At 50.7% G+C, this 21557-nt stretch overlaps 1 protein-coding gene across 16 annotated transcripts in view; it reads right to left on the reverse strand.

Moving 5' to 3' along the window:
* Positions 1 to 21557, reverse strand: part of Pitpnm2 (phosphatidylinositol transfer protein membrane associated 2) — a 136784-nt gene that overhangs the window by 34396 nt on the left and 80831 nt on the right. The gene's annotated exons all lie outside the window — the stretch shown is intronic.

Raw genomic sequence — 21557 nt, forward strand, 5'->3', positions numbered from 1 at the left:
GTACCACAAAAAAGACCAGGGACTTCTGGTGACCTGGACAGGACACCGGCTAAGTGATAAGAGAGGCTGGCCAATCAGGCGTCCTCCCCAGGCCTCCCACCTACACATGGTCTGTAAACATCACCAGGCACTAAAGCATCAATGGCTTTTTAACAAGACTAGGAAAGGCATATTTAACAGAACTCTCAGAAGGTCGGGATTTAGAGCTGAAGGAAATATGACACCTAGGGAGAGAGATGGAGGTGCTCCATAAATGGATCTAAGTGGTCCCTGCATTAGCCTAAAATGACTCATACTGTCATCTTCGCGACACATAGGAGCATCAGCCCGAAGCCCACTGGGCCCCAAAATCCAAGTCTCACATCCTATTGCTTTAAATATAGTCCAAATAAAGATCTTTTCAGCCAAGTACAGCCTGTTTTAAATACCCTATGGAACTGCAGCTTACGTCGCTGGGCATAGAGAAGAAAATCCTGGAGCTGCCCAAGACCCCAGCCCCCTCTGTCCCCTCTGTCGGCGGAGCTCTGGAGCTGAGACCCATCATCATGGGGCTGAGGGACATCACCAGGACACACGGGCTCCCTCTGGTGGCCGTTTCCGGAGGTCCAGTCCCTTTCTCCCTGGAGCGGTCACTGCTGCACTCTTACTGGGAGGGACTTTCCTGCCCCTGCCTCCCTATTAAAGCCCTTGATACTGCTGTTCATGGTCCTCTCTGCTCCCTAGTCAGCCTCAAATCCCTGACCTTACTATGGAGGGAAGGGGCTGAACCCACAACCACTGCAGCCTTTCTTTGAGGTCAGCACTCTCACTGACCGGGAGTATGTGGGTTTGGGGCTGAGAGGTGGGCTGAGGCCAACCTCAGCCCACATGCTGTGCTCAAGTCTGGCTGGACACTGAGGTCCTGGGGGTGGCGAGGGACAGCCCGACAGCCCCGGGCCACACCTCGTCCCATGGGAAAGTGAGAAATGGGCCCTGCTGGGCCGGAGTACCAGGGGATCCCAGTCTGACAGCTGGGTGCACGTCCATCTGGCCATGGCTAGGGAAACTCCTTACACACACGGAGCAGAGAACCCCATACTGGGGAGGGGTTGGATGGAATTAGAAGTAGACATGGGAAAGAAAAACTGAGGTCCAACAGGGAGGCTTCCAGAGCTTTTCCCTGTGTTCTTCAGCTCCAGGGTCTCTGGCCTGGAAGGTGGATGGAAGCCACTGCAGGGGGAGCGGCACGTGGCACCTACACTGGAGTCTGTGGGCCCTGCGGTGTTATCCCTCATGCAGTGCTCCTCAGTGAGCTTGTCTGTCCTGTTTCTGAATCCAAGTCAGGAGGGGTCAGACGCCCTCTCCAGATGTTCCTGGAAACCCCAGGGGCCAGGCCCTCTTCCCTCTCAGGTCCCACCCACTCCCCGGGAGTGGTGTCCAGGAGCATGTGCACCCCCATCAGATCATCCTGTGTCCCTGGCCCAGGCTAGGGGTGAGATGGCACTGGGCTGAGCATATCCCTTGATGGCCTCTGTCTCCTCCCACGATCAACAGGGATGGAACTGCAGAGCCTGGCCAGCACCAGACACCAGCATGGGTCCCAGATTTCAGAGGTTCTGTGAGCACGTGTGTAGAAGAGTCCACAAGGACCCCTCCAGGACACCTTCTAGGTGAGCCGTGATCACACAAATGGTGTCCATGCCTCCACGTGCAGGCAGAGAGGACACAAAGCCAGAGGGCCCAGAGGCCCCTTGGTGGCGTCAACCCCCCTGGGGGGAGCTGGGCTAGTGGCAAAGCTTAGGGCTGACCAGGGGGCAGCTGCACAGCCATTCCGAGGACCAAAATCAGACAACACGGAAGTGTAGGACACAATTCCATCTTCGGCTGGGTTGGAGGAAAGGGATTGTGCTTCTGCCCACAAGGAACCAGAGAGTGAGGGAGGTAAGCGGGAGGCAGGCGGACACGTTGAGAGGAGGGAACAAAAAATAGTCCAGTGCAGTTACGGTTAAATGCACAGTGACTAATAGCAACAGAGAGGACTCGACTTCAAGAGTGATGCAAAGTATGACAGGAACGCACAGCTTGGAGTTCCCGCTTGACCAAGCCTCTGCTAGCTGGGTGGGCTCCTGGGAGGAGTGGCTGTACTGGCTGGTCTCCCCATGTATCAAGTGGGGCTAAGACACCCAACTTCCAGAGTTACTGTGAGTGTCACTAAAACAGCTAGGTACAGGGGGAGGGCTCCCCAGGTGCTGGGGGACTCTGGGCTTCCTGAGTCATGGGGCTCTGCTCAGCAGAGCTTCGAGCAGTGTGAGGAGGACACACTCAAGCAGAAGGAACAGCAAGAGCCAAGACCCCGAGGCACGTGTGTGCCTCACCACCACATCCTCCCAGTGGCACATCCCCAGCAGGGCCATACTGTGTCCTGAGGAGACGGGGCTGGTGTGTCTACCCACAGGCCTGTGAGGGTCAATGCCAGGTGTGGGGCAGAGTATGTGAGCCCAGACTGTCCCTGGCTTCCAGAGTGTCCCTTTCCCTGCGGGGAGAAGAGACACGGCAGACAAGGAAGCAGCATCAGGTGCCACACTTCCACGCCAAAGCCCATATGGTCCTGAGAACCGGCTGTGCGAGGGCTTGCACTCTTTCCCTCAGGGAAGGCTTTGGCCCTCGGCACTCTCTCAGGACCCCCACCCCTTCCCCCAGGAGCAGAGCTTGGGAAATGGCTCTGATTTCTGAGCGTTGGCCATTTTGAAATCCTTTCTAGGAGCTCATGGTTTTTACATTTTTCTTTGAGACAAGGTTTGGTTATGTAGTTCAGGCTGGCCTTGGACTCATGTTGATCCTCCTGCCTCAGCCTCCTGAGTGCTGGGATTACAGGTATGTGCCACCACACCAGGCTAGGAGCTCATGCTGAAGGTGCCAACAAGCCCTGGCCTTTCCTTATTCGGGAAGAGAGTGGGCCTGCTCCTCCCTAGCTGGGCCAGCACTGGTGTGCCCGGTGTCCTGGAGGTGGCCAGTAGGAGCACTTCTGTTCCACTCTCCTCACTTGAAAATGAGGAAAGACAGGGAGAGACAGGGAGAGAGCAGTCACATGGGTGGTAAAACAAGATGGCTATACCGCAAGCCCCAGCCCTGTTCCAGGACATCTGAGCTGGTGGGAAGGACTGGCTGAGTTAACACCTGCTACCTCGGATCCCCAGTAAATATCATGACCCTCTCTGTGGAATAGTGAGGTCAGGGGTGGGAATGTAACCCAGCGAGGGGTGAAGAGTCTCCCTGTCTTTTGGTTGTTTTGCTTTTTATCAGTGTCACACACATACAAAAAGGGGTATGTGTATTTTATAGGTAGGAATTTTCACCAACTGCACCAGCACATATATCAAGAAATAGAAGGCTGGGACTGGGGGTGTAGCTCAGTGTAGAGTGCTTGCCTAGCATGTGCAAGGTCCTTCCCGCCCCCCCCCCCCAACAATCCTGCCTTTGTCCGTTGTTTTTTTAACTTTATATTAGGTTGGAGCCTATGAACTGTCAATATTTATCCTTGCTTGACCCAGAGGATGAGCTCATACAAAATCATATTGTATGGGTTCTTTCCTGTCTGGCTTCTTGAGTCAATGTTATGTTCACAGGATCCATCCAAGTTCCTACACACTGTAGATTTTTCATTCTTACTGCTGTATGACTGATATTACCTCTCTCTCTCCCTCTCCCTCTCCCTCTGTGGTGGGACTGGGAATTGAACCCAGGGCCTTCACACTGAGCTACATCCCCAGCCCTTTCTTTTATTTTTTATTTTGAGACAGGGTCTTGCTAAGTGGCTAAATTGCCCAGTCTGGGCTTGAACTTGCAATCTTCCTACTTCAGCCTCCCAGAGATCTTGGATAACAGGCACGTACCACCATGCCTGGCTATCCATTCTATCTTGGTGGGCATGTGGGAGATTTCTGGCTTGGGACAGATGTGGGCAGTGGTACCGTAGATTATCAAGTATGTGCAAAGATGCAGCTCTATAGTGCAGAGAGTAAGAGGTGTCAGTGCTGACAGGAGATCACGCCAGCCCGCCACTTCCACAACAGAACCCAGTTTTCCAGCTATGGGAGACTCCAGGAGTGAAGCAGGGCTGGTGAGGAGGAGGAAGCAGAGGGGAATGGGTCAGAACACAGATGGTCAAGGGCCTAAAGAGCTTTGCTGTGAGCCACAGTGACCTCATGCTTCTGAACTCTGAGAGGGATGGAGTTCCAGGAATTATGGCTCGGGGAAGAAACTTTTCCAGACCCCAATCCCAGAATGAGCTACAAATTATTTTGGATGACTCTCCATGTTCTCCACACTGCAAGTTACGGTAACGATCAGGAAGGAGCCTATGTGGTCCTATGCATCAAAGACAATGCACATCACAGAGAAGCAGTGGGATACAAAGAGTTCTCCACAAAGGTTATAGGTACAGTCTCTTAAAGGTGGTGGGCAGAGAAAGAAAAGACACAGAAATTTGGTAAATGTGCTGCCAAAGTGAGCATATAATACATGGAAATTCGCCACCCCCTTACCGGGGATCGAACTCAGGACCTTGCGCTTTCAAGGCAGGCATGGTGCCACTGAGCTCAATCCCTGACAACACATGGAAATTTTAAAAAGAAATTCTTTGACAACAGACATGAAGGCTGAAAGGTAAGTTGGCTGACTCTGACAGAAAAGGGAAAGGAAAATAAAAACATTGCAAATGTTTTTAAAAAGCTACATTGCCCAGCACTCAGTAGAGGCATGAGGATTGCTGAGAATTTGAGGCCAGCCTGGGCTGCATAGTGAGTTCATGGCCAGCCTGAACTACATAGCCAGATGCTGTCTCAAAATAAATAAATAAATCCAGGAATAAACAGATGAAACATAACATGAACAACTAGAAATGTGGTGGACAGGTTTGAGGAAACAACACAAAATTAAATGGAGAAGACAACAAAATGACAGATCTAAAGCCAAAAAGAAATTGCGCACTTGTAAGGCTGAGGAAGGAGGATCACTGTGTTTGAGGCCAGCCTGGGGTACACAGTAAGTTCAGGACCAGCATGAACTACATAGTGAGATCCTGTTTCAAAAAAACAAACAACAACAACAAACCACTGGGCATGGTGGCACACACCCATAACCTCAGCACTCTGGAGGCTGAGGCAGGAAGACTGCTGCAGGTTCAAGGCCAGCCTGAAACACACAGTAAGATCCTGTTTCAAAAAAACCCAAAACCAAACCAAACAAAAACAAAACAAAAGACCAGATGTGGTGGTGGACACCTGTAGTCCCAGCACTTGGGAAGCTGAGGCAGGAGGATCACCACAAATTTGAGGCCAGCCTGTACCACACAGTGAGTTCAAGGCTGGCCTGACCTACATAGCAAGACCCTGTCTCAAAAAAAGGAAATCAAACATAATTTGTATGTATTAGTCACTTTCCCATAGCTGGGACAAAATACCTGACACAACCTAAAGGAGGAGAGGTTTAATCTGGCTCACAGTTTCAGAGGGTTCAGTCCATGGTTGGCTGGGTCTGAGGCAGAAATGCCATGGCAGAAGGGCCTGGCAGAAGAAAGGTGTTCACCCCATGACAGCCAAAGAGCAGAGAGCAAAGGAAGGAGCTAGAGGGATGAGAATACACCCTTGCAGGCCACACCCCCAGGGATCCACCTCTTCTGACCAGGCCTACCTCCTAATAGCACATTCAGCTATGAAGTCATTGATGTATTAATCCACTAATGAATACAGTGCCTCCTTGATCTAGTCACCTTCCAAAGCTCTACCTCTGAACACATGAGACTTTGGGGGGAATATCTGAAATCTAAACCATAGCAGTATGCTTCCAGAGCAAAACAGGATAGTAGAACAGGGAGAACTATTCAGATATATAGGGAACAAAAAGTCTTGATCCAACAAATTAACCAGTATCCGTGTCCTGGGAAAACTAATGACATAAAGAATAGTAAGACACATCCTGAAAGAGTTACTAACCTTAAAGGATAAAGAAAGAACCAGGCTGGGGATTTAGATCAGTGGTTCCATGGCCTGCTGCACAAGAGCAAGAACCCGAGTTCGATCCCTGGTACCAAAAACAAAACAAAACAAAAAAACAACAACAAAAAAGAAAGAACCAGAGGCTGAGGCAAGAGGATCACAAGTTGGAATTCAGCTTAGGCAACTTAGTGAGACTCTGTCTCAAAAAAAAAAAAAGCGCTGGAGACATAGCTCAATGCAAAGGCTCTGGATTCAATCCCTGGTATCAGAAAAAAAGAAAAAAGGAGCCATATAAGTAGCAAGGGCAGGGAGATGGTTTGGGGAGAATCAGACTTTTGCACAGCAACAAAATTTCAGAAACTATCTAGAGTTTCAAGAGAAATTATGTACCAGAATTTTATAACCAGCTAAACTGTCCTTTAAATATAGAGTTAACATTCTGAAACATGACTTAGAGCGCTTACAGATCCATAAGATCTTCTTTTTTTTTTTTTGGTACCAGGGATCGAACTCAGGTCCTTGTGCTTGCTCAGCAGGTGGCAAAACCACTGAGCTAAATCCCCAGCTGTAAGATCTTCTTTTAAAAAATTACCTAATGTTGAAATCCAAATGATAACTCACAACAGATCCATGCATGGGGAAATTCTGAATTAATATTTGTTGCAATCTTGGCAATTATGATTACTAAGAGTATTAAAAACCTCAACAGCATACACAAATAATATAACAAAAATTGGGAGTGAAAGAACAGAGGTAGAAATAAACCATTCTCAATTTTCCTAGCATAGAACTTAGTTCATAATGTAGGTAAGAATAGGAAAAGAATAGGCAGAGCACCGAGGATGTTTAGGGCAGTAAAACAACTCCATACAATACAATAGTGCTGAGGCTATATCATTATACTTTTATCAAAACCCATAAAATGTATAAGAAGAGTAAACCCTTATGTGAACTACCGACTCTGGGTGACAGTGATGTGTTACTGTAGCGTGGGTTCCTCAGTTGTAGCAAATGGATCTTTCTGTGTGGAAATTAATGGTGGGGGATGTTGACAGCAGGCAGGGCGCATGTGGGAATTCTCTATACTTTCCATTTATTTTCATTTAATATTACTTGCTCTACAAATAAAGTTTATTACTTAAATCAGTAATGGAATATACTAAACCAATGAATTGTCCATTTTAAGTGAGTATATATATGGTATGAGAATGTAAATTATATCCCAATGAAGCTACTTTTTTTTTGTACCGAGGATCGAACTCGGGTCCTTGTGCTTGCAGGACAGGCAGTAGAACCACTGAGCTAAATCCCTGGCCCCCAATGAAGCTATTTTTAAAATCTTTTTCTTTTTTATCTTAGTTTAATCTTTTAGGAACTATTATCATTTATGATGCAGAAATGTTTTTCTGAAGTTTAACAGTTCTCTTCCATTTCACTTTAGACACATGGAAATAGATTTGTCTTTGGTTAAGTTGAAGTAAAATTAAATTTTAAATGTTGGAGGTTATGGGTATGTTAAAAAAATTAAATAAATTTGATGTTTTGGTATTTTCGGTGGTAGGAACACAGGTCCTTGCACACACTATGCACATTACCACTGAACTACAATCTCACCCCTTATTTTTATTTTCAAAGTGCACTTTAAAACTTAGAAATATTCTCCCTACTCTGCCTATATATCTCTGTTTGGAAACAGTCTGGGATATGCATTTGGTGAATGCTAGTGGTAAAGCTGCCTCAGACTGGTGAGATTTTGAGCATGTTTTACTTGTGATTTTCTGCATTACTTGATATTTTGGAGGTTGTGGCAGCAGAGTTTGAGCAGTGAGTGTGCGATTGGCCAGAGCAGGGCAGTTGATTTTAGTGATTACAATCTGCTCCTCCTAGCTGTGACCAACTGTGGGAGCAACCTGTCTAATCACTCTGATCTTTCATTTTATCTTCTACAAAATAGAGTAAGAATTGCACCAGTGTTGTTGGGCTGTTTGGGGGTTAAAGGACATGCTGCACATAAAGTGCTTAGCTCAGTGCTGACTAGCACATGGTGGGAGACAACTGGGCCATACAACAGGCCTATCAGGGTCTGGAAGGCAGGTCCCTGGGATGCAGGGCCTGTGACCATCCTGGCTGGACGGCACTCCAGGTGCACATAGTAAACACACTGGCCATAGGAAAAGAGGGCTGACATGCAAGCTCAGAGGCATGAAGGAGGAACGGCCCTGTTAAAAATGCTGGATGGGTTGACAGCCAGACAGGTCCTGCTGGGGCAAGATGGGGAGGCTTTTTCCAGGGGGATCTGATGCCTGCCCGGGAGCAGGGCACCCTCTTGGGGAAGTAGTGTGCCTTGAGAGTCCGCTGCCCCTTACCCCCCAGCCAGCAGCTGAACTCTTACTCAGACAACCTCATTACGCCCACTCTGGCTGCTTGGGTGTGAGACAGACACATTTCATCTTGTCTCTGCTGGAATCATGATGGGTTGAAAAGAATTATATTTCTGCTTTCCACAGGGCAGCTTTCGGGGCACAAGGAGAGGGAAAAAGAAAAACAGAAGGCTCGGAGACTTTTCTTCCAGGGGAGCCAGGCCAGGGATCTGGATGACCACCCTCACCCCATGTACAACCACATAATCCCTCTCCAAGGGGGACAGGGAACTTTCCAGGGCCTCAAATGTGGCACGTGGGTCCCAGCCTTCAGAGGAGCCTTGGAGATCCAGACCATGCATTAGGAACCTGGGCCAGACCATGTTAGAGTGGGCACCACTCTGTGTAGTGTCCAGGGGGCAGGGGAGCAGGACAGACCAGCCTGGGGCAGGGTGTGAGCTGTCCAGGCAGAGGGGATGGGCCCCCAGGAGTCAAGGCACGGTCCCCATAGTTTACCCACCCCATCTGGCTGGGCCTCCTGGGTTGGGCAGAGCCAGGCTGTGAGTGGGGGCTGCCCAGGGCAGGCGTGTGGTAGAGACCTGTGGTGGGTCACTTGATGTGGCTCCAGGGGCCTGGGGAGAGGGCAGGGAGACCCTGACTGGGGGGAAGGCAGAGAATGGGGCTTACAGAACTTAATCTGTTTTCTATGATTAGCTAGGGTTTGATGTCACACAGGGGATTTAGGAGCAAAGCCTTGCAGGGACAGGGATGGAATCTGTCCAAATGCAGTTCAGCTGCATTCTGGCTAGTAAGCCTGGAAGCCACCTGAAGTCAGCAGTGAGAGCACTGACTTTGGCATCGTGGGCAAGGAGGCTGCTAGTGGGAGAGGTCTCTGGGCTTCTGCTCTAGAAAAACCCTCTGCTCTGGCTCTCTGCTCCCCACTAGTGCCTCCCAAGCAGGCCCTGAGGAGGGAAACAGTAAAAAAGGCTGTCCCGCTGGGCCCAGCCCCTCATCCATATGTATATAGGGATACAGGGGGGCACAAGGGGCAGCTGTGGGACCCAGGGGAAACCAGGCTCTAGGCCTGGGCTGGGGATTGAGGCGGGAAACAGCTACTGGGGATGAGTCTAGCCTGGGCCAGCAGCCTCTAGGCAGGAGAGGGTACACCCCCCACTGAGTCCCCTGTCCCTGCCCCTAGGGGAGCCCCCCCATCATCCTCAGACACAGCTCCCCAGAGGCTTCTAGACTAAGGACAGGGGAGGGGGTGGCTCCACTCACCTTAACTTATGAATGGGGAGGCTGAGGCTTGAGGGAAGGGGCCATGCAGGGTTTCCAGGGTGAGAAGAACACAGCAGGATAGGGGACGGGACCCTGACTCCTGGCCTCTGCTGTGAGCTGGCCTGCCATCCTGGAGGGTAGAGCCTCAAGGGGGGTTGGGGGAATGCACAGCTCCTCCCCATAGCATCCTTGCCCCCGGAGCAGGGTGCAGCCCTGGGCACTGCTGCAGTCACTGAAGTCCCACAGAGGCCATCAGTCTCACCATGGCGCTCCCAGAGTGCCAAGCTGGGGTGACTGCCAAGCTACTGCAGGACTTGTCATCTGACCCCAAGGCTGCTGGCCACCTGGGGGCACTGCAGGGGTGTGGAGCTCTGCAGGGCATTTCAGCTGTGAGACTTCATCCCAAAGGACAGCCCTGGGGAAGCAGCAGGTGTAGACGATAGAACAGACTCGGGGAAGGTGGCGTTCAGCTCAAGGGCAGTCAGGGGAGCCCATTTGTATATTTCCTGCTCCCTGCCAAGGCTGAGTGCAGGGTGGGGGAGATCTACAGGGAGGAAATTGTACCAAACCTGAACCCAGGCGCCGGAACTCACCCCTGACCATATACTCTGGGAACCTTGCTGGTCACTGAGCTACCACTGCCACCATGCTGACCTCTGGGGTTGGAGCCTCCTAACTACACACTAATTACAAGGGGAACAAAGCAGGCCCTTCAGACAAAAGGCCTCTGGAGGGTCTGATGCAATGACAGAAACACAAACACAGTGGCCCTGGGGCTTGCTGGTCTCCTGCTCTTACCCAGTCCCTCCCCCTGGGCACGACAGGCAGCGTCAGCACACAGACTGTCCTCCAGGGTCAGCAGTGCCATCTCTGGGAGCCTCTGGTCTGAGAGACAGGGACCTCCAGGGAGAAAGAGGCAGCTCCTAGGCTTGCAGGAGGGAGGCCCTTGAGGTGTGGGAGGCTGGTGCACCTCCAGGGCAGGGGGCCACAGGCCCATCTGTAGGGAGGCAGCAGTGGACAGGTCCCCCCCCAAGCCACTCCCTGCTCCATCAACACCCAGGGAAACCTGAGCTTTAGGAGAGCACCCAGGAGGGGCTGAGAGGCACAGCTGGGACTTTCACCAGGGCCCTGTGATGTCCATAACACGCCGTGCCGCTCAGACCTACTAAATGTCAGTGGCAATCCCTGCCCTGCCTTGGACGCTCCCTTCTCTGGGCTGGCCTTTAGTTGGGGTTCCTACCACACTGACCCACTCTTCCCACTCTTGATTTCACACTTCTCCCCAACTTCAGCCTTTCCTTCCTCAGATTCTCTCCATCAAGTTGACTGATTCTATTGTACCAAGTCCACCTGCTACTTTACAACAGGTGGATGCCTCTGTTCCCCTGAAGGCCGAGGCTTAGGCACTGGGTCCCATCCCTCTGGTCTCCTGGGAACCTTCTCCATGGAGCTACCCTCTCTCTGGCATGCAAGTTTCCCCCATTTGTACAAAACAGAAACGAAGCAAAAGCACTTCAGTCCCTCTAACCTGACCCCCTTGGTATCACCCCATGGCTCTGTTCCCCTTTAGGTCACAAACCCTCCTGCAGGTCAGTGCTGCTGGCCATTTCTGCTCTCACCTCCCAATCTCTTCCCAACCCACTATGACCCCTGCTTCACCAAAACTGCATGGTCAAGATCACCAATGACCTCCCTGTGGCTAAATGGGTGGTCAACTCATGTCAAATCCTGCCTTTTGTGAACTGCTGCATTTAATAGAAATGGCCTGAGCAGACAGAGCACTGCTGCAGGTGCCCCTCAGCTTGCAGGCAGGTGGGTGCAGTCCCGGAGAGGGCTTCTGCCTGGACATCATCTCCTCTTTTCTTAGCCAATGTTTACCCAGGGCCCAGGGGATGCAAGAGTCCAGCCCCGAGGTTCTCAGCTACCTCATTCGGGGACCTGGTCACCAGCTGCAAGTTAGCATTATTTTTGTTCCAAAAAACCCAGCTGGGCTATGAAGGCTCCATGTAGCTCTGTGGGGCTGACCTCAAGTTTACAGAGGCAGGGACCTCATGGTGGAGTTTTAGGAGCTCATGTTTTATGCCTGCCCCTGTAAGACCCCCTTCCAGGGACCAAGAAGGCCACCAGCCTCCTGGTGAGAAGGGTGCAGGCCTTTGTGGCCCTTCAGCTCAGAAACTGCCCAAGGCTCCTGGATTGTGAAGAGCTGAGTGCTCCTTAAAGACAGATTCCAGACCAACCAAAGTCAGATACTTCATCTCTGCAACTCAGTTCTTTGTCTGCACTCTGAGGAGAAAACACACAGTGGGTCTGGTCCCAACTAGGGAGCAAGCAGATGGTGGCGGTGCCAGGGTAAAGACGGTGTCCCCTGAAGGTGGTGGCTGGGTCTTCTCACACCCCTCCTGGGCAGCACCACCCTAGAGCCACACATCTGGGAAACCAGACCTTTCTCCATGGTTCCTTGGCTTACAAAGTCCTCCTATTATTTTACACACTCGGGCTGCATAAATAAGTGAATCCTGAACACTACTACTACTGTGAAGAAGTATTGCCCCCATTGATTCACTTATTTTATGGCAATATAATCCCACATAGTGTAATTCACCCTTTTAAAGTGGTTTTTAGTATATTCAAAGCTGTGCGACCATCACCACTATCTAATTCCAGAACATCTTGCTCACCCCAAAAGGAGCCCACACTCACACGAGCAGTCACTCCCATCGGCACATCCCACTTGGCCCTGCCCCATGGCAACCACTAGTTACTTTCAGTCTCTACAACTTGCCCATCCCGGACACTTTCTGGAAATGGATCACCCAGTATGCTGCCGGTGGAGTGTGCTTCTTTCACTCAGCACTGCTTTTCAGGTTTGTGCTGCTGCGTGTGTCAGTGCTGTGGTCCTTGTTATGACCGAATCACATTGTGGCACATGGTGATTACCCCCACTTTTGTGACTGAGGAAACTATGGTTTTGTGTCATGAAGGGACATTATCCCCAATCCTCAGTAAGTGGAGGAGTCGGGCTTGTCTTTCTCTACAGCCAGGACAGAAACAGCTGAAGAGCTGAACCATCCTCTTCTTCATTTCCCTCTACTGTATAAACCTATACCCTATCCCTAGCATGGATAATAGCATTTTACGGTTCACAAATGCCTTTAGCTTGTGTACTCTTGCTTTTTCAAAGAGGAAAAGGCCAGGGTATCCCAATTTTTGGAAGAAAGCAAAGCTGTGACCATTTAGGTGGTGTGTACTCAGTGCTAGCGATAATTATTGATGGACAGAAGGTGGCTGCATCTGCACCTGTGCACAACTCGAGGTAATGAAGCCATTCAATGCTTTTTCTTTCTTACAAAGATGCACAATTTGGAGCAATAATTTTTTTCTTTCAGCTTATTTTGTAGTGAGTGCAAACCTTCTGGCTGAGGGAGAACCTCAATAACTCCATAAAGGAGGGGTTCCTTGGTCTTTCTGTAGTGTTTCTGATTGATGTTAGAAATAAAGGTTGGTTAAAAAAAGAAATAAATAAAAATTGGTTTCTCTTTCCAAATACAGGCTCCTTGGTTGCAGCTGAGATCTGCTGTATTAAGGGAGAGGCCTGGGAATATGCTCACAAAGCTCCATACCCTGGAAGGTCAGGGCTTTTACTCTCTGGCCTGAACAATCCTCCAACCTCATCTCCCAACAAGCAGCGTTTGTACCCCAGCCACTCTGCACTTCACACCTCTAACACATGTTCACTAGGCACCTGCTATGGGCCAGGTCCCTCAATGGGTGCTGAGGTACAGGGACCATGATGGAGTCCTCAGGGAGCCTCCAGGCTGCTGGGAAGACAGACATCACACAAGTCATCAAGATCTGACAGGAAATATTATTCAGCCTTAAAAAGGTAGGAAATAGGGCTAGGGATGCAGCCCAGTTGGTAGAGCACTTGCCTAGCATGCACAAAGCCCCAGATTCCATCCCTACATTGAAATAAAAAGGAAGTACTGACATACGCTACAACAGGAGTGAACTTTGAAAATATGTCAAGTGGGAAAAAACAGTCAGAAAAGGATAAATACTGTCCAATCCCATCGGCAGGAGGTGGCTGGAGCAGACACATCGTAGAGACAGGAAGTGGAAGGATGGGTGTTGGGGACTGGGGAAAGATAAGGGGTTAGTGTCTACTGGGACAGAGCTTCAGTTTGGAAAGACGAGGAACTCTGGAGATGATGGTTAGATAATAATGTGAATGTTCTCAGTGCCACAGAACCAAACCTGTAAAATGACCCAAATTGCTAGGCATGGTGGCCCACACCTGTAGTCCCAGCTATTTATGAGACTGATGTAGGAGGCTCAAACTTCAAGACCAGCATAGGCAACTTAGTGAGATCTTGTCTCAAAATAAAAAACAGCTAGGGGAACAGCTCAGTGTCAGAGGGCTTGCTAACATGCTATTATGTAGAAGGCCCTGGGTTCCGTCCCCAGTACCACGCACACGGTCAACACGGTAACTTGTAGATTATGTACACGTGGCCACAATACAAAAACAAAAACTCTCGATGAGGCCACAGTGGAGAAGCCAGGAGCTGCCAGAGGTTCCGAAACCAGAGGGACTGACAGTGGCAAAGCCCTTTCCCTGTACCGCCTGACTCAGGAGAATGTAGTACGTGAGGAAGGCGCCACCCACAGCCTGTGCCGGTGAACTAGGCAACCCAGCTCTGACGACTTTCCTTCTCAGGCGTGACTTCCCTTCTAGGTTCTACCACTGATTTTATCCTTCATGCGTTTTCTTTCCTTTCTCCCAGAGAGAGATGGCATCCATCATCAGCTGGAGGGTTTTATAGGGCAACAAAAGGAAACTAATAGCTCTGTAAAGAGAAGCCTGTTACCTGGGAAACTTTCCAGGTATGTTGTGTTCCTGGCAGCCCCAGGAGGCCTGGCAGTAAAGGCCACAGCACTCACCATGAAATGGGGAGAGGCCCAGGTGAAATCGTCCAATGTGAACATGCCCGTCCTGCCTCCCCCAGGAACACCGGCTGGGCCTCTTGTTATCCACTAGGGACCAGACAGGATCCAGATTCAGCTCTGTTCCCTGCAGAGTCAAGCATTTGGGCCTGGTTTTTGGTGACATGAGGCACTTGAGACCTTTGCTTACCTAGCAGTACAGGCCAGGAAATGTGGGGTCTGGAACTGTTCTGCCCCAACATGCTCCATGGCCTCCTCTTCTGACTCAGCCCCTCTGGGCTTTCCTCTTTCCACTTTGCCCCAACTGCTCCCTAGCACCATGAGGTCATCGAGGCCACGTCTGATAAACTGTGATGCACAGTACATGTCTGACAGGCTCTGGCATTTGGGCTGCATGCTGTTGCTGGATCTCACTCAGGCCTAAGCCTGTCTCTCCCAACCCCGTTCCCTGTGGGAGCGGCTGATGCAGCCCCAGATGCCCGAAGCCCCACTGCTATTTGCACCAGGGGTGGCAGCATCCAGCCGTCGTCTGTCTGGTGTTTGTGCCCTGCACACGCCCTGGGGATGGCAAATCTGGCTCCCTGCAGAGTGAGTCATAGGCACTGTCAGGAAACAGCCATGGCAGGCTGGGAGCCGCACTGTTCTCAAGCCTCTGCTGGTTGCTGTGAGGAGCAGCTAACAGAGCAGTTTGGAGGCAGCTCTGTGGCTGTTCTGCAGCATCATCTGCCTGCAGGGGGTGCGTGTGGCCTTGTGCCAAGCAGCCCTGCCTGAGTACCCACTATGTGCTGCCTCACGCCCGCTGGGAGCAGAAGGATGAAGGCAACCACTTCGCCACCCTTGCCATTTGTCCTTCTTGCCCCTGGGCTCACAGCCATGGAGGAGCCAGCCAAAGTCCCTACCCTCCTGTCACCTGCAGCGGGGGCGGGGGGGAAGGAGGAGGTCTGCATGGAAACAGACCACTTCAGAGGGTGGCCCTGGGATGCAATGGGCGTGACCTTTGTACTGAGACCTGGAGGGTGACATGGAGCAGCTGCCCTGATTTCACAGACGTTTCCGCTATCTTCAAGGCCACTCCTCACCGACACCTTGTCCTAGCTTGAGAATCGCTCAGTTTGCAGAACTGTTCGTCAGGAATCCTGAGGAAGGGAGACTGACCAAGAGGGGAGCAGACAAAGCACAGGCCCTGGCATCTATTTCTTGAGTCATCCTGGGGGCCGGGCTGGAATTCTAAGCACAGCGTCTGAAGAAGTACCCACATCACTGGAGAGCTGTGTTTCATTTCCGTGGACTCTGGCTTATTTTTCTTTCTTTCTGCAACTCTAGTTGGATGAGTGTTGCAATGTCTCCTCCTCCATGTGTCTCATGCCCTCTACAGCTTCCTTTTCTTTCCAGTGTTGTATTCTGTATAATTTCCTCACATTTGGCTTCCACATTCTACTGTTTTCTTCACTATGATTCCTCTCCAATGACAAAGTTCTGTTTGGTTCTTTTTCAAATCTGCTTCATCATTCTTTGGAGCATTTTATTCCCTGCACTTACTTTGGACTTCGCCTTGTGTTTACTTATATGTGCCAAGAGGGTTATTCTGCTGGCTGAGCCCAAGCCCGCAGCATCTGGGAGCCCCGCGGGTCTGTCTCTGCTGTGAGCTGTGTGGGCCAGTCCTACTTCAGAGGTGCTGTCTCCTCTTGTGCCCAAGTTTGTCCTGTCTTTTCCATGCTGGGCATGGAACCCGGAGCCCCCCACATGCAAACAGCTCAGTGTCTGCGGAAGTGACTTGTAGAAACTCTCTACACTCAGCACAGGGATCTATTTTTCCAGAGAGGACTGGAATTGCTTTGTCAGACACCTGTGTCACCCCCAACTGAGATGACCCTAAATTCCACCCTGGAGGGTGCACTGAGCCACCAGGTGGTGGAAGTTTGCCCTTCACGCTCCTCTCCTGGAGTGCCTTGGTTTCCCGGGGCTACTGTTCTGAGGTGCTGGGGCCTAGATGACTCCAACAAGGCAGATTTATTCTCTCATGGTCTGGGCCGCGAGTCTGAAATCCAGGTGCCAAGGAGGTCAGTGTCTCCTGGAAGCTGCAGAAGAATCTGTTCCATGCCTCTTGCTCAGCTTCTAGTGGTTGCCAGCAGCCCTTGGCAAGCCCTGGCTGGCAGCTACACCGACCTAACCCCGGCTTCTGGTGCCAGGGGCTCTCTCTCTCTGTGTGTCTGTCCCTGTGTCTCTGCAGGGCTTTCCTGTAGGAGCAGCCATCCTCGGAGTGAGGTTTCCACTGGATTTAGGGACTCAACCGACAGCCGTCTCACCTGGAAGCACACCCAGGGACACAATATAGGAAAGGCCAGCAGGACAGAGTCCTCCCGGTCCCCCTCAGCAACAGGCAAGTGTCACCATTTGTCTATTCCAGTCTGGGAACAATCTTAATTTTGAACAGCTTGACCATTAAAAAATAGTCAAAATAATAAATTGGATGAAAATATTTTCTAATACTGAATCTTCCTTCCATTCTTGCGCTATGGTCACGTATATTCCTCCTCCTCCCCGTACCCCTCCTCCTCCTTCTTCTTCTGAGACAGGGTCTCAATATGTAGTTCAGGCTGGTCTTGAACTCATGGCGATCCTCTTGCCTCAGTCACCCGAGGGCTGGGATTACAGGGGTGTGCCCCTATGCCCAGCTTCATGTATATTATTCTTGTAATATTTGGCTAAATAAAATTTGTTAATATTTGCTGGGCATGGTGATGGATACCTATACTGTAATCCTAGCGCTTAGGGGGCTGAGACAAGATGATCGCCATCAATTCAAGGCCAGCATGAACTACATATGAGACCCTGTCTGAGAAAACCAAAATAATAAGTTAATACTTTATTTAGTTGTTTTTTTTTTTAAGTGGGACTGCTCTGTAGTTTTGTTGAGACACTGAATTACCCTTTTCTGGTTTTGGCACCAGTGTTCCTGTAAGATGAACTGCAACATTTCTTGTAGGCTTTCAAATAGTTAATCTAACATAAGAATTATCTACTTCTTGAAGGTCTGGGAAAATTTACTGCTTCTTAAGGGCAGATCTTTCTTCTTGATGAGTAAATTTTGGTAATTTTAAATTTATTTAGAAAATCATACACTTAATTTACATCTTATTGACAAAAGCTGCCTATTCTTTTTTTCTGCAGTTCCTTTTTTAGTGTCTTCTATATTCTTTTCTTTTAAAAATTAGACTTCCAAAATTTTATCTTTTCTTAGTCCTTTCAAAACATCAATTTTTGGAATTACAGATGAATATAATTCAGTTTTCTGACTTCGCTTTTAATTATTTCTACTTTCTTTGGATGTGTTTATTTTTCTAGCTTCTTGAATTGAAAGCTAAGTTCAGTAATTTTTAGTCTTGCCTGTCTCTCAAAAATTAAATTGAAGGCTATAAATCTTCCTTTCAGTACTGACTTGGCTTCATCTCATAGGTTTTTATATCCATTGCCTGCTTCCTGCCATTCATCTGAAACACTGTAGTTTACATTTTCACTCCATAAAATTCATGGGAGTCATGGTTTCTGTCTCACTAATGCCATAGGTGGGGCTTTAACACATTTGTTGTACCATATTAAGAGCTTTGGCGTAGGCCCAGAGGTGACGGCACGTCCTGCATCTCCCACTGTCATCTCTCTCTGCTTAAACTTCCCAGGGACAATTTTCTCTAAACCTGGCCTCAGGGAGAGCGTATGGGTTCGGCCCTCACTGGTGGCCAAAGCTGGGAAGATGTCAGCAGCTGTGCCTTCCTCTGTGGCCCCGGGGCTCCCGGCCCACGGAGTCTGGCTGCACTCCCGTTAGGTTCCCTTGTTCCCTAAGCTGGCTCCAAGGGGACTTCTGTTACCCACAGCCAGGAAAGTCCCGACTAATCACAGGATGATACATCTTTTTTTTTTTTTTTGGTACTGGGGATCGAACTTAGGACCCTGAGCTTGCGAGACAGGCAGCAGAACCACTGAGTTAAATCCCCGGCCCATGATACATCTTTTGAAGACCTTCTGTGTGTTATCCACTTGCAGGGCAAACCTTTTCCTTCTTTTATTTTATTTTGTTTGTTTGTGTTTTGGTACTGGGTCCTTACGCTTGCGCAGCAGGCGGCAAAACCACTGAGCTAAATCCCCGGCCCTTTTCCGTCTTTTAAAGGGCAGAAAGATACATTTGGCTAAACCCAAGGTAAAAAAGTGACTGAACGTTCCTAATGGGTTCAGAGTTTGCTTCCTGGAATAATCATTCTCAAATCCTGCAGTCTCCCTCAGAGTCCAGTAAGGTGTGGGATGACAGGGAAAGACTTCGCAGCTGGGTAGGGCTGGGGCACGGGCTGTGTCCTGATGTTCTGTTCTGGACATCTGCCACAATCCATGAACAGTGGGTACTTTCTGCAAGTCGGGGAGTTGCTCTGAGTCCAAATGGATGGGACGTGGAGCCACTTCAGAAGTGTCTCCTGTCCAGGAGGCAAAAACACTACTAGCCCAGTCTGCCTGCCTTGCACCTGGCACCATGCAGTCTGGGCGCTAAGCAGATACAATACTTGGGGCTAAAATAAGCCACGGCTGGGTGACATCTTGCTGTGGCTTTGTAGGAACAGCAGGTTCCTGTGTATACACCATTCCACTCTGCATGCCTGTTTATAAATTAACCACACATCAGTAGACTTGGCTCAGACTCAGCTTCCTGGACCACTTTGAGGTTGGCTCGGGCTAGGGGATCCTCTGTTCAACTTCCAAACCAATCCTTCAACAGATTCCGGTGAGCATCCTTCCTGACAGGCACTCTCTAGCCACCCTCCTCTTGTGTACCCTGGGGGCTCCCCGGGAGCCCTATCAACAGGAGTTGATATGAATATGAAACTCATGAATATGAGTTTCGATACACGCACACACGTACATGCTTAGAAGAGTAAGAGCAAGGTGAAAAGAAACAGAACAGTGCGTGAGTGGCACCTTTTCATGATGTGTTCACACCCTGCCAATCAATGCCACAGTCTGTCCGCTTCCCGGGGTTTTTCCTGCAGTGTAAACCTCACTTTGGCTCCTACTGCCTGGCCCTGCCCACCTGGCTTCCCTGAGTCAGCTCCAGGGCTCTGAGGACCAAGTCCCAGATGCTGCCCCAGAGGTCAAGGTGGTGGCTGTGGGTCACGCTGTGGATCAGGAGAAAGGGCATTGGCCAGGCTGGGCCACACACACGCTGGCATGACCCCGCCTCAGTTTACCAGCCTGGGAAGGATAGCTAACCCTGGAATTCACCCAGATTTGGGCAGTACTAGCAGAGGAGGGAACACTTCTTTCCACTTAGGGCTGTCTCAAAGGGACTTGGGCCAGACTCTAACCAGAGAGGCTTCACTGGAGCAGAAGTGTGGGGACAGGCCAGCTGGAGGACCCCTGCACAGGCCTGGGCCAGGTTCTCTCTGCCAGCAGCTCCTACCAACCCCAGGAGGTGGCAGCCAGTGCTGCTCCTCTCGTCAGTCCCAAAACATGAAACAGCCGAGCTGTTCACGGTGATTGTCTTCCAGCAGGTGAGCTGGGAGGAGACCAGGTGGCTGCTTCCTGAGGTGAGGAGGGTGACTGGGACATCCTGGCTGCCTGGGCCCAAGGGATGCAGAGGTTGGGAGCTTCTGTGGCTGCTGGACCACACAACCAGGGGTCACCCCTACACATGGCAGGTGTCCCCCCTCAATGCCTTCATTCCCTGGCCTTTGCTCTTCTGAGTACCGTATTTATGAACCACCATCTGCATTCCTTCTTTTTGGCCCTTTCGCAGAAGGGTAAACCAAGACTAGGTGAGATCAGACAATTCAGCCAAAGTCACACAGCTGCCTGGGATTAGGACAGGACAAGCACCAGGTCCCCCAGTGCCACCTTGCAGTACGTACCCTGTCACTCATGGCTGAATCCTAGGGCTGGGAGTCACCCGCGAGGCCTCTCACTGGCTTGTCCCATGCTCTGTCCCGTTGGCAGAGGCCTTGGCTCTGGTCATCACCAGTTCTTCCCAGGTGGCAGAAACATCCTAGTTGGTGCTCACACTGCCAGGTGGGCCCTGAAACCCTCTTTCTAGGAGCTGCAGAGGGCAGCTTCCCAGTGCAGACCTCACTGTGGCTGACAACTCTGCACGATGTCACTCCAGGCTTTCACACGGTGCCCCACAACTTCTATGGGTCCTCCCCAACTTTCTGGGCTCCTCCTTCTTGCTGTTCCCTGCTGTTAGAGTTCCCTTTTTGCTGCTGCTGCCTGCAGCATTGTGCCCTGTGCTCTGAAGCCCCCAGGCAGTGCAGCCGGAGACGCATAAGGACTCGAGTTCACACTTGCCAATCCTTCTGGAAAAGGCCCTTCCCCACAGGTCCACCCAGAGACTTCCACGTGTCCAGCAGGACTCAGTTCACATGGCACGTGCGGTGCCAGCCCTCTGAGGCAGCTCCCGCTCTCACCGCACCCCATCCCTGCTCCATCCCCAAGTATGAAGCTCAGGTTGGTGTGGTCCTGTGTCTTCAGTGCCAAGCCCATGCTAGGCGCCCTGTAGACCGCCATGAATACTGGCACAGTTCCAGCTGGGGCAGAGGTCAGCCTTCTGGGCGAGCAGAGAACCAGGCAGGAGGACAGATGAGGCCATGCCATGGCACAGAGCCTCCATTTCCAGATGGTTAGACAGGAGTGCCAGCTTTGGGCCATCCCGGGCCATCTGCCCAGGGGAGAGTAGATGGCCACCTTCCACACCTACACAAGTGCATCCTTCCCTTTCCGAAGGGAGTGAGGGCAGAGCCCACCTTGGAGCCAGCCCAAGCCCTCTACAATGGGCCATGGTTGTCTTTTCTGAGCTCATAGCAGCTTCTGGAAACCTGATGATCCCAAAGGGATGGAGGTCTGCCCTTGGGTCAGGGGAAGGTTGTGAGGCTCCTGACAAGGCAGGTGCCAGGCACTGCCCTAGGCCAGTGCTCACTAACAGGCTGATGGCAGCCGACCCCAAGCCCAGAAAGCAAAGGGAACA

Source organism: Heterocephalus glaber, unplaced genomic scaffold (assembly GCF_053883595.1).
Source record: "Heterocephalus glaber isolate CG9 unplaced genomic scaffold, H.glaber_assembly_v1.0 deba00001687, whole genome shotgun sequence".
Lineage (NCBI taxonomy): Eukaryota > Metazoa > Chordata > Mammalia > Rodentia > Bathyergidae > Heterocephalus > Heterocephalus glaber.